Source organism: Sus scrofa, chromosome 1, assembly GCF_054392235.1.
Source record: "Sus scrofa isolate SSC_HxYL_T2T_F1_AM1 chromosome 1, Sscrofa_HxYL_maternal_Yorkshire_Landrace_v2.0, whole genome shotgun sequence".
Classification (NCBI taxonomy): Eukaryota; Metazoa; Chordata; class Mammalia; order Artiodactyla; family Suidae; genus Sus; species Sus scrofa.
In genome coordinates, this window is record NC_139383.1 from 253633829 (window position 1) to 253647348 (window position 13520).

The 13520-nt window shown below is 41.8% G+C and overlaps 1 protein-coding gene across 6 annotated transcripts in view; it reads left to right on the forward strand.

Annotated features, from left to right (window-relative positions):
• The window catches only part of PLPPR1 (phospholipid phosphatase related 1), a 337564-nt gene that overhangs the window by 93956 nt on the left and 230088 nt on the right, over positions 1-13520 (forward strand). The window lies entirely within an intron of this gene.

Below are 13520 nucleotides of genomic sequence, written 5' to 3' on the forward strand. Positions count from 1 at the left end.
TGGGTTTACCCAGTCTGACTTTAACTGTGGGCTCAGCCACTTACTATTTATATATGAAGCCCTGGACAGGTAATTAAACATCTGTCACCCTCAGTTTACTCATTTGAAAAATGCAGATTAACAGTTCACACATCAAAAGTTTGTTGTAACAATGAATATTTATACCAATATTAGAAATAATTTTAGGAATTCCCATTGTGGCTCAGTGGAAATGAATCTGACTAGCATCCAAGAGGACGCAGGTTCGATCCCTGACCTTGCTCAGTGGGTTGAGGATCTGGCATTTCCGTGAGCTGTGGTGTAGGTTGCAGACGTGGCTCAGATCCTGAGTTGCTGTGGTTGGGGTGTAGACCAGCGATTATAGCTCTGATTCGACCCCTAGCCTAGGAACCTCCATATGCTGCAGGTGTGGCCCTAAAATAGCAAAAACAAACAAACAAAAAAGAATTTCAAGGATAAATAGATGTGTAATGGTCCTATTCCCCCTTCTTATTCTAGATGAGGCCAACTGTGTGTATTAATGATAAACGCATGACTTAACCTGGCCTTAATGGTATTTTAAAAACAGTAGCTATTAATTGTCGTTTGTAAACTCATTCTGGAATAATTGTGTGTGTGTGTGTGTGTGTGTGTGTGTGTGTGTGTGTGTGTGTGATTACCTGATTTCTTGAATCCTCTCATTAATATTTCTTCTAAGGGGAGAACTTTGTCACATTAAACCTTCTAAGTGAAAGAATGCAACTAAAGCAGTATTTTTGGTTTAAAACAGGGAAGGCAGGTGCCCAAGCCAAGCCAGGGCAAGCCCACATTCTATGGTGCGGTCAGGTTTAAAGGGACCACCTGAGGAGGAGCAGCCCTAGGAAGCTCTGCTGTGGAGGTGGAGGCAGCAGCAGGCTTGGGAGCTCTTCTCTGGATGGGAAGCCACTTGACTGGCTCTGTAAGTGTTCTCTCTCAGACACCAGCATCTGCTCCTAGGATGAAAGATTCACCATCACTTACCTTCTTTTCTCAGTTCACTTCAAAGTTTGAGAAAGGTACCCATTTTAATTTAATTTTGAAAATGGGGAACCAAGTCTTAGAGAAACAAGTAGTAGAGATGTTTGCTTTGAAATAAATTTTTAGCAAAGAGATGAAAACCGTAGACTCTGATTCCCTGGGCTCAACTTCTATCTCTGCTACTTATGAGCTCTGTGATCTAGGACAATTAATTTCACTTTGTCTTGGTTTCTCCATGTGTAAAGTGGAGAACTCAGAGAGTTTTTTGACACATGATATAAGTCAGAGCAAAGTGCTCAGATGGCTTCTAGGAAGTGCTGCAGCCATGTTGGTTATTGTTTTTTTGAACCATTGCTTAATAGGTCTCATAAGAAAAGATTTGGTGTATTGGGATTACTCTGGCTTTCCATAATTCTATTCCTTCTAGACTATTTGGTCAGTTGCATCTTAAGACACTGCAGCTTTTTAAATAGAGTTTTGAAAACAGAGAGAGTTTGGAAACTGAGGAGGCTCCTAAAAGTCTTATGAAGATGTTTTAAGGTCAGTAAGCACCACTAAAATCCTAGAAATCACCCTAGAAGTGAGTAGGGCCCAGCCCCTGAAGGATGTACTGGGGAATTAGAGTACTTAAGTGGCTTTTTTCATTCTTTTTCTCTCAATCTCTGGAACTTTTTTTAATGTCTTGAATGATTAACCAAGGATTATGTTTCTTTTTGTTTGTTTTTAAGGCCGCACCTGTGGCATGTGGAATTTCCCAGGTTAGGGGTCAAATAGGAGCTGCAGCTGCCAGCCTACACCACAGCCACAGCAATGTGGGATCTGAGCCGCTTATGCAAACTGCACCACAACTTGTGGCAATTTCGGAACCTTTTAACCGAGGTCAGGGCTTGAACCCGCATCCTCATGGATACTAGTTGGGTTCCTAACCTTCTGAGCCACAACAGGAGCTCCTTATGCTTGTTATTTTAAGTCTAAGTTTGACCATCAGATTCAATCATACTGCAAAACCATGTAACTGAATTAGTGTTAACTGCGATATAAATCCCTTGGGACCAAATTTCATTTAGGAAACTGTATTACAGAAAGATAATCTTGAATAGCAGTCTTAGGAATAAAAAAGTGTTTTTTTTTTTTTAATTTTTATCTACATGGAGTTTCTCCATCAATACCCCTTACTGCACAAAGCACCCATCTCCTTATATACTATATACTTTTGAAACTTACACTTTAATGCCATTTCCTTTTAATAAGTGTAGTGTTGAACTGCTGGTTAGAACAAATTTAATTATTTTCCCCTGATTTCATATCCATTCTAAAAGAAAACTTGTATTAAGTCATTTAAGCACTATAATAGATGATAGGAGAAAGCAGGATAGTTTAGAGGTTGAATTTAGTGTCTAGTATCAAGTGGGACTGGGTTTGAATTCCAGCTTCACCATCTAAAAACTTTTGGCTTTAGATTGATAATTGAGTTTAAGCTTCGATTATTTTACTTTTTTTTTAAAGGAATAATATTTGTATTTACTATACATGATATTTACATGATTCGTTTTAGGCAATCAGGATTAAGTGATACAACATATGTAAATACTTATATTCATGCCTGGCATAAGGTGAGCAGCAAATAGTAAATATCACTGTTACTCAATGTTTTTAGCCTAAATAATAAGACAGCTTCATATTCAGAGAAGGATGACTCTGTTTTATGCCTACTGTTCTCCCTGTAGGGAAGTAAAGGAAACTACAGTAAAATCACACTGAAGCAGTATAGTAGTATTATATGAATGTTATAAACCCAAGCTCTGAATTTAGACAAGCTGCGTTCAAGTTCCAGCTCTACCCTTTATTACTCTATGAGTTTGGGCAAGCTGTTTAACCTCGTTGTGCCTCATTTTCTCCATCTTTAAAACTGGGTCAATAATACCATCTACTTGATTGAGTAGCAGTGAGAATTAAGTGAGATGATGCTTACAAGGCATTGAGAACATAGAACTGGCACATTGAAAATGTTCAGATATTTGGAGTTTCCATGGTGGCTCAGCAGATTAAGAACTGAACATAGTGTCCATGAGGATGTGGGTTCAATCCCTGGCCTCTCTCAGTGGGTTAAGAATCCTGTATTGGCGCAAGCTTCAGCATAGGTCATAGATGTGGCTCATATCCAGTATAGCTGCTGTGACATAGGCCTGCAGCTGCAGCTCTGACTGAGCCCCTAGCCGGGAAACTTCCATATTCTGCAGGCATGGCCATAAAAAGAAAAAAAAAATGCAAAGATTTGAACTACTAATATTCAAGAATAGTCAAGGAAATCGCACAATGTAAACAACTAAAGTTTAGGTTTGGAGTTCTAGGAAATGTGCAGGAGTTTTCTTCTAGTGGATGAAAATGAGGTTGGTATCAAATCATAGTTTCTACTTGTGTCAAGTTAAATAGACTCCAAATCTGTATTAATGTACCATAAATAATAGAGCAGTTTAAGAAGTAAGGAATTTAACAGATGATTAAATCTCTATGACAAGCCTAGGTCATAGAAAATAATTTGAGGAGAGCATCAGATAATATAGTGCTAAGTGATATGGTCTGTAAGAAAAGAAATTCTGCAAAGAATGTCAGGTATCAGAGCAGCTGGGGATAACGTATGGAGAGTATAGTAAATGACTAAGAGTTTGGAAGGGAGTAGGGATGGATTTAAGCTGTAGTTCAAGAGAAGAGCAAAAGCAAAGGGGAAGTGGTGGGGCTGGGCGTGGTGTTTGTAGACAGGAGAAGCAGAGGAGAGAAAAACCCCAGAGGGTGTCTGAGCTGATATTGAGAACTGGGTTTGGCCTTCCGTACAACAAGATCACTTAGGAGTCAAGTTTGTGACCTAACCACTCCCCTCATTTTATAGATGAGGCGACAGAGGTGTAAAGAACACCAAGCCCTGCTTATTAATTGAAGTCAACCCTGACTTCTTGGCTAGTGAACTTACAGCTGCATCGCTCCATGGGGTCAGCCTACAGGGATCCTTAAAATGAATGAAAAATTCCCTAGATGTATTTCCCTAGGAGCAAGTACTAATTGATGGTCACCCAAACGAGGGCTTCATCAGTTCCCACTTGGAACACTCATCCTAAATAGGTGATTTGATAATGGGAACATCTGAACATCTTTCCACTGTATCCCACCACGTTTATTTACTTCCTACGATTTCAAACCCATGTCGGAAGAATTGCCTCATTTCCATCTGCCAGGCTTATTGACCCAGGTTTTTTTCCTCTATGGAGTGTGTTTCTTTTTCTCTGGCTTATACGACCCTCCTCAAGGTCAATGAAATGTTATCCTCTACCTAAATGGAGCCTGCAGGATGGCTCTGCCTGGTGCTCCCTGAGAGCTGCTGATCTGGAGTTTATATTCTGTCGGCTTGTGTTCCTGAATCAGGTAGGTTATTAGATGAGGAAGATGTTTTCCTCCTCCTCTGAGTCACCTCTGGCTTAGAGGTTGCAGGTCCTCCTCTGCGGGGGTCCTTTCTTGAGGAAAGCATCAAGGGACACCTGCATCCTAAGGGAGATCCTTAGGATCCTTGCCATTACAGTCTGGTGCAGTTGTTTTCATCTTCCCACTTAGCAGTTTTCCCCTCCTGCCAGGTTCTCTTGGCAGGTTCTCCATGAAGAAAGAAGCAGCAGGGGAGTCTGGTCAGGCCTGTATATCAACACAGCTGTGGCTTGTGGCTTATTTCAGACGGCTGTGCTGGGAAGAGGAGGCAGGCCAGAAACTGCAGATAAAATACCAAAGTAGATAGTATGTGCTGTGACTGAGGAGGTAGGGAATTAGAGAAATTTCTCTGCTACTTTTTAATCAGCTTCAGTTCTTCTCACTCACCTCTAAGTGGGTGTAAATTACTTCAGCTTTTCGCACCCTCACATCCTCCTCTTCCCCTTACCTCTAGGGGCCTTTCACAGCCCCTAGTGGCAGGTGAATCAGAGTCAGTGGGGGAATAATTACTCTCTCTTCTACCTTCACCATTTATCACCAGCCCACTTCCCTTTAAGACACGAGATACCGCTTGCATGTTGCCAAGTACCCGGAAAGCCCTGAAAAAACATCACGTTTATAGAAATAGCTTATACTGTCAGCATTGGAGTTGAGAAAATAAGTGCAGGTATGTTCATCAAATCAGAGACCGATCTCAGTGGATCTGTTAAAACTGGGAGCAAAAATAGACTTCTGGGTTCTCCTTTGCTGATCCTATTTGATGCCATTAAATACATGCTTCGCATGACAATGTTCTCTTTTCTCCTGATATTACGCTGTTTTTATTGCTTTGTGAAGGTTCCAATTTCTTTACATTTACTTGTTGCTATTGAATCTTTCACCAATAAATCCCCTCCTCCTCATTCAATTTTCGGTCGGCTAGGTGTATGTCTTTCTTGATGAATTGCATTTATTCTGTTACATTTGCTTCTAAGAGCTTTATATACTTTTATGTGTGAAAGTGGGTTGTGTGGTTATTTTTATAAGTCATAATTCAGTGGTGAGGACTTGAATATGGTTACTGGGTTTCTTAGTGATAGTGCCTGGCTCTCTTCACAGCACCTGTTCCCTTGAGGCCTTAATGGCAGTCTGAGAGGTGACATTCTTTGGCAGACTGCGTGTCAGACAGGATGGAGGAGCATTCTGCACATTGCACTTGGGAAATACATAGAGACAAGAGAGGAAGCAACTAGCCAGGAGAGGCATAATGGTGGTTTAAACAAGCTGTTGGAAGGACTTCCTGGTGAGAGAAGTCAGGAGAAAAGAGGAGCACAAGCCAGAAGGAATGGAAGTTGGAGGAATAAGAAATAAAAATTACTTGGACAGAAATAGATGGGAGATGATTAAAGGAAAATAGAATTTACTCAATGACACTCTGCCTTGGTTCCTTTCAGAAGGTGTCAGTTCCTCTGGGTGGAAGTAGGCCTGCATTTGGGGTGCATGTCTTGCTGAGCAGAGAGTAAGCTGTATTTCAGCACCATTTGCCTCCTTGATTCAGTGCCTTTGGAAACAACCTAAATGTCCATCAATAGATGAATGGATTAAGAAGATGTGGTACGTATACATAATGGAATACTACTTGACCATTAAAAAACCAGAATAAAAACTGTAATTGCAATGTATACATCTAAGGATAACCTGACCCCCTTGCTGTACAGTGGGAAAATAAAATAGAAAAAAAAAACAAAACACCAGAATAATGCCACTTGCAGCAACATGGACGGAACTAGAGTCTCTCGTACTAAGTGAAGTAAGTCAGAAAGATAAATACCATATGATATCACTTATATCTGAAATCTTTTTTTATTTCCTTATATATATGTACTTTTTCTCCTGCACAGCATGGTGACCCAGTTACACATAGATGTACACATTCTTTTTTATCACATTACGTGTTCCATCATAAGTGACTAGACAGAGTTCCCAGTGCTACACAGCAGGATCCCATTGCTAATCCATCCCAAAGGCAACATTCTGCATCTATTTACTCCAAGCTCCCAGTCCCTCCCAGTCCCTCTCCTTCCCTCCTGGCAACCACAAGTCTATTCTCCAATCTAGTATATGGAACAAATGACCTATCTACAGAAAAGAAACAAACTCATGGACATGGAGAACAGACATGTAGTTGCTGAGGGGGAGAGGGAGGGAGTGGGATGGACTGGGAGTTTGGAGTTAGTAGATTCAAACTATTGCATTTGGAGTGGATAAGCAATGAGATCCTGCTGTATAGCACAGGGAACTATATCTAATCACTTGTGATGGGATATGATGGAAGATAATGTGAGAAAAAATGTATGTATAACTGGATCACTTTGCCATATAGCAGAAATTGACAGATCATTGTAAATCAAATATAATAGAAAAAATAAAAATCTCAAAAAAAGAGAAATGTTTTAGTTGGTAAATAGCTGCAAGCATACTTGTGAAGACCGACTTCTCTCCCGTCATCATGTTTTCAGTGATGACAATTTCTTGGGGTGCCAGTTGATTATTTTTTCTCCTTTAAACCTACCCCTCATTAGCTCTGGCAGTGTGTGTTCTCAAAGGTCTCACAGCATGAGAGTCATTGATACTGGCCTCTTTCCAAGGATGTAGAGGAGCAGCCAGAAGTGACTAATATCCCACACTGTGGTAAACACAGTTCTGTCTTTATCCCCGAAGGCCTCATGGTATAGCAATCAATATGGCAATGGGTAGGAGCTTTTTCTCTGTTTGTTGTGAAATCTATATTTATTCACTTCTCCGAAGTAGGAAAAGTTAATATTTAGAAAACATTAAATAGTTGTAATGAATTCTAATAAAAATAAAGTTGCCGGAGTGTCCCCCCCAACATGAAAAGCAGATGACTGTGTACCAGCAATAGAATAGCCCAGATGTGGGCCTAGTTTACAGAGGGAGTTCTGGTCCTCCCAAAACCCATTACAGAGAGTCTGGAAAACATGAAGTAAAGATGAATACATAGGTGCTGATTCTAGCTCTGCCACTTGCTAGCTTCATTGTCCTGGGCGAAGTCTTATTTTCTCTGAGCCTTGGCCTTCTCTGTCATCAGAGGGTGAGAATTCCAGTTTGACAGGAACTTTGTAAGGACTAAAGGAGTCCACAGATGGAGCAGAGCTAGCAGAGGGCCAGGTGCTAATGTGAGTTCCCTGAAGATGGGTCCTGTCTCCTTCAGGGTTGACAGTACAGCGAGGGTTGACAGATGGAGGAGGTGACTGCAGAGTAAAGTCAATGCGTTGTGTTCACAGTAGAAGTGGCATTGTTACATTAATTTTGGTAGGTGTAGGAATATAAAATAAAGATTATAATTCTAGTTGGTTAATAAAATGGCCCGTTTGAAGTAGAAGATACAAATGGGTGTGGGGCCTGAGTCAAGGGCTGAGGGCCTGGCATCTAGATCCAGATCAGATTGAGCTGAAGAGTTTTCCATGCCCTGTGCCTCAGCTTCTCCCCTCACAAGTGCAATGATCATCTATTACACATTTGCTGCTTCATAGAAAGAATGAGGCAAGGCTTGTGAGACTGTGGTATCCTTTAGTGAGAGGGATAATGTGAGTTTGGAGTTATGTGTCATTGCCTCCTCCTTTTGTTACCTACAGGCTAAGACTTGTAAACATTCTCGTAAAAATTACTTTTGTGGAACAGGTTTGGCTTTTCATAGAGACCAAAAAAAAAAAAAAAGTTAATAAGTAGGAAAAAATAGATTCCCTATATGGACTGTACCAAGTTTGTTTCATTCACTCAGGTGTTTGAGGTCTACTCTATGCCAGCATCTTCACTGAGTACTGCACATAGAAGGAACAGGCATTTGAAATGCCAGCAGGAATAAAATAGGACTGACACTGTCAGGGGAGAAATTGTTAGGTGTGTAAAATATTCTTTGCATTTAAAAGTGTTTAAAAGGCAGGAGAAGGGTACTTTGTGTATTATACAGAATAGCCTCTCTCTCCAGGGACTTCCCCCTATTTAAATAGCTCTCTATCCTCATGTGTTGTAGGATAAATAGCTTCTTCTAGAGGGTACAACATGACAGCTGTTTAATGACATATGACATAACAGAAGACACCAACGAGACTGTCATACCCCTTAGAGACAGTGAGGGAGAATGGGGGGAGGTCACAAGACAGCAGCCAGTTACCTACAGTGGAACTTGGCCCGTACGTTGTAGGGGGATTGCTTTGGTGGACTGTTTAATGAGATGTACTGAACCTCTACAATTGGCTATGTATGTCCTCCGGCTAGACAGATAGGAAGAATAACATGGTACTAGGATGAGAGACTAAAATAAGCAGCAAAACAAGACCTGGGCAGATGTGAGAAAAAGGTGGAGAGCGTGTTCCACCAGTGAGTGACCTTGGGGTCTGTCAGTAGGTAACACTCTCCTTAGAGGTGTCACAGCGACGATATGTGACAGGAAACCCATGAGAAATGTTCCAAAAATGAAGTTTGTCATTCTGGAAGGAAATGACACTCTTCTATCCCTGTTTCACAGGGAATAGGAATTCTTAGAATAGAAATTAAGCATTAATTTTCAACCACAAAGGATATGTGTTCTGTTAGACATTGGGAGGAGAGATGAGTCTCCGAGGAGAACCCATGAGAATCTCCTCTGGCAACAGGGAAGATTCTAGTCTGTGAACGCATTAGCTCTTCTGTCTCATGCTATTTAATCGTTAGCATCATAAACTCTTAGGCACTAAGGGGGTTGATGTAACAAATATAGCCATAATTTTCTGCTCATCTATTTTCTGTCTCTCACTGGGGAATAATCCTTTTGTGTGAATTACCTTATTTAAATCTCATGAGGTAGATGTTATCATTGCCAGTTTTCAGAGTAGAAATTTGAGGATTAGAGAGATTAAGTATATTGCCAAAAATCACACTTTAAGTGGCAAATCTCATTAACTCCTGTTAGATAGACTTGAACTTGGGTCAAAGCCCAAGGTCTTAACCATAACTTGATAGATTTTTTTTTTTATAGCACAGAATGAGTAAAAGGATTCTGGGTTCTATGTGTGGATGAACAATTTAAAATGTATTTATTGAATGAGGATTAGAAAAGAATCTAACCCATGATTCCATTGATGTTCTTAGAATGAGACCATAAAAATAGTTGACTTAAAAAATAGCTTTCTAGCAGTAGGATGGATATGGGAAAGCCAGGAGTGAGGATGGGAAACTGTGTGAGGGTACATATCCTTCCCGGGTTCTTGAACTTCTGTTACCAGCACCCTTTATCCCTATGTTCTCTGGAATTTCAGTGCTGACTTTTTCTGTTCCTGTTCCTTTGATGCCTAACAGTATAGGAGGAAGAAAAGTATAACCCTGCTTAATTGGCCCTGGCACCACATATTTATCATTCTCAGCCCTGTTTGTGTCTCCCAGTTGGTCGGCAGTTCTGTTCTGTATCCCATTGTGGCTATTCCAAACCTTTACCACATTTCTCCAGTCCATCTGAACATCCCTGTCACTAGATGATCCAAGCTTCCTCCTTCACCAATACCTTATTAAGGTTTCTAACATACAAGTAAACTGAGGCACAGAAGCTTCAGTAACTTGCCCCAAGTCTCCCGGCTAATAATGGTAGAGCTGGGATCCACACCTTCTTAGTCTGGCTATAGACTTCGCCCTATTAACCACTATACCATATTGCTTTTCTGATCACATGTTTTGAATGAGTTCATTAACAAATGGATGGGTTAAAGACTAGAACTAGAAACTTGGTCTGCTCCTGACCCATAGTAGCCAGGACAGCTTTGCCTGTATTTCTGAAGTGACTGATAAAGTTAATTCTTTTATGGGGACCCACAAAATGGAGGCCACCTTAGGAGCTGAGCCTGGCCCACGTCACAAAAGTACACCTAAGCCAGCCTGCACTTACAGGAATGCCTGTTCAAGGAAACCTAACATATGCCAACCACAATCCTACCAGTGTGCTTTAGCTGGTTCCCATCACCCTAGAAAATAGGACCTGTTGGCCCTGTAAGGAAATCCCCCACCTCCTAGCAATCATGCCTTGTTTCCACACTGCCTCTTCTATTGCTCTGTAAAACTCACACTTGCCACAATCCTTTGGAAAGAATGTTCCACGGCTTCTAAAGCACTGCATGCCCCGATCCCTGGAGTATTTTCTCTTGAATAAAGGACATCAGGCCCCTTACTCAATTGTTTTAATTTTGCCCCTGACATTAGGCTTGTACTTTGCTCCAGCATCCTGTGTGGTGAGAATGGTTGCTCCACTGACTCTTCCCTGGCCTCAGCTAGCTTTTCTCCTATATTCCCTATTGCCCTTAAGGACAGTCTTCCAGATAAGAATGTAGGATCATCTAGAATCCTTCTCGTACTCTCCTGAAACTTCATCTCTTGACTCTGTTTCCTTCTCTCATTTTCTACTGTTTATTCCTTAATTATTTCATGTAGGGTTTATTTTTATCTATTTATTTATTTATTTTTAGGGCCACACCTGCAGACATATGTAAGTTCCCAGGGGTCAAATCAGAGCTATAGCGGTTGGCCTATACCACAGCCACAGCAACACAGGATCCGAGCCACATCTGCAACCTATATATACCACAGCTCATCGCAATGTGGATCCTTAACCCACTGAGCAAGGGCAGGAATTGAACCTATGTCCTCATGGATACTAGTTGGGTTCATTACCTCTGAGCCACAATGGGAACTCGCTTTTTTTTTTAATGTAGCCAATTTTTTTGACATTAAGAATTCAGTGAGGAACACAGCAGACAAGGCCCCTATCTTCAAGAAGTTCCCATTGTAGGGAAAGAGATTCTAACCAAGATCTAGATCATGATAAGTTAAAAGAATCAAGTATGAGAGGGAAAAGCAAACTTGGGGTACAGGGTATAGCGAGCAGGTGGCCTGATGGTATTAAAAGCATCTGTGAAATGGGTGCTCATTAATTTATTATGAAACCAGCCATCCTTGTTGGGTGATTTTGTTTTCTCCTGTAACTTTCCTGCTTGAATGAGGCATGGGCAGGGTGGATGAGTGGCTTTCTTCATTCCTTTCTTATTTTCTTAAGCAGTTCACTGCAAAAGCCTGCTGAGTGGTCCCTTTACCTCTAGTTCCCACCTATCTCCAACTCCATATGGATGCTAGTGTGTTCTCTGTGAACACAGGGGTGTTTCATTGTTGCTCTGACTAGGTATCTCTAATGCCCTCTCTGGCTACAGCAGTGGTTTTCAAACCTTGGTATATCGCAATCTCCTGGGGAGTTAACCACACTGATTGCCATCTCCTCTCCTGCTCCCAGGTTTCTGATGCCGTAGGTCTTCGGTGGGGGAATAGGTTTGGGATGGACGCTGAGAATGGGCAATTCTAAGTAGTTTTCAGTTTATGCTGATGATGTGGAGTCCACACTTTGAAAACCACTGGCTTGAGGAACAGTTGGCTAACTCCCTCGTAGGCTAAGCCAGCCTATGTCTAGCTTCAGTTCTCAACCCTCTCATTCAGATAGTGTTCTAGCCAGGCTACTTGCAGCATTTGCAGCACACCAAGTGTGTCATCTGTTACCTCTGCTCATGCTGTTTCTCTTGCCTTGAATGCTTTTTCTTTCCTATCCATGGTGAAATGAAGTCCTGCCTAAAAACAGCCACCTCTGGGAATCCTTCCCTTATTCCATAATTTGAGAGAAATTAATGACTGCTTCTTCTGGGCTCCCATAGCACTTTTTTTTAAAAATATCTCTTTATTTCTTATAACATAATGTGATTTTTTTCTACGTCTTTTGGTTTGAAGAATGAGTTTATTCATCAGTGTACTGCAGTGACCAGCACAGGTCCTGGTGATAGGGATGGAGTAGGCACCAGTAGTTGTGGAAGTCCCAGTAAGGTACCATAGATAAAGAGGGAAACCTAGAGGACTTGTGGAGGTCACTGTAAGTTAATAACTGCTCAAGAGCACCATCAGAACAAGGCAGGCTTGCTTAACTAGTGGAGGCACAAGATATGCTTCAGGTCATTGGGTGGGGGATGGGGTGAGGCCTACATTCAGGTTCAGACCAAAGGCAGGAGTTTGAGGACTGCCTTTCTGCTGATTTGAATACACACCTTACCAGACACTAAGGAGGAAGAGGCCGTCTCCCCTTGGATGATAAACTGTAGCCCACCAGATCCTGGGGGCAAAGCCTGCTTCCCTGCCCACTTGCATCTCTCACAAGCATCCTATCTTAATAAATCTGTTTCTTGCCTATCGCTTTGTCTCTTTGCTGAATTCCTTCTGCATGGAGACATGAAGAACCTGAACCTCAGTGAGTGCAGACACAGGGTGAGTGATTCTAATTTAAAACTGTGTGTTTTAGTCCTAATCTGGGTTTAGGCTGGATTCAAGTCCCAGCACATGGGTTCAAGTCCCAGTCTGGGTTTAGGCTGGGTTCGAGTCTCAGTCTGGGTTTAGGATGGATTCGAGTCCCAGCATATGAGTTCAAGTCCCAATCTGTGTTCTGGCTAGGTTCAGGCCATTAACGCTGTCAGTTTCATTGGCACATGGCAGATGCTCAAGAAATATGTGTTGACAAATGACTCATTAGGTAGATGGATGCTTAGGGTGGTCAGAGAAGGCCCTTCAGAGTGATGCTGGAAAGATGTTACTGGAATCCGGGTTTTTGTTCACGCAGCTGAAGAATGAACTTCGAGAACACATAGGCAGCAAGCAAGCAAAGTCTTTATTACAGGAGAGCAAATAGCTCCCAGGGCTATTGGGAGGGGAGAGAAGAGCCCCCACCCCCGGCACCCCGCTCTCTGTTGTCCTATAGGGGTTTTTACCCCTTAAAGATCAGGGGGTACCAATGTGGGGTCCAGAAAGAGGTGGTTTTCTCCCATTGGCCTTGCCCAGTTAGCTGTATCAGTCCTTGTCCAATAGGGATTTGAGGGATGGAAATGTCCTTTAAATTTTATGGTTTTTTTGTCCTTCTCTTCCCTTAGACTGAGTCACCATTCCTCTCATTCCCTTTCTGTCAAGTGAGGTGTGGGTTAGAGATTAAGGTCCATGTGGGCATA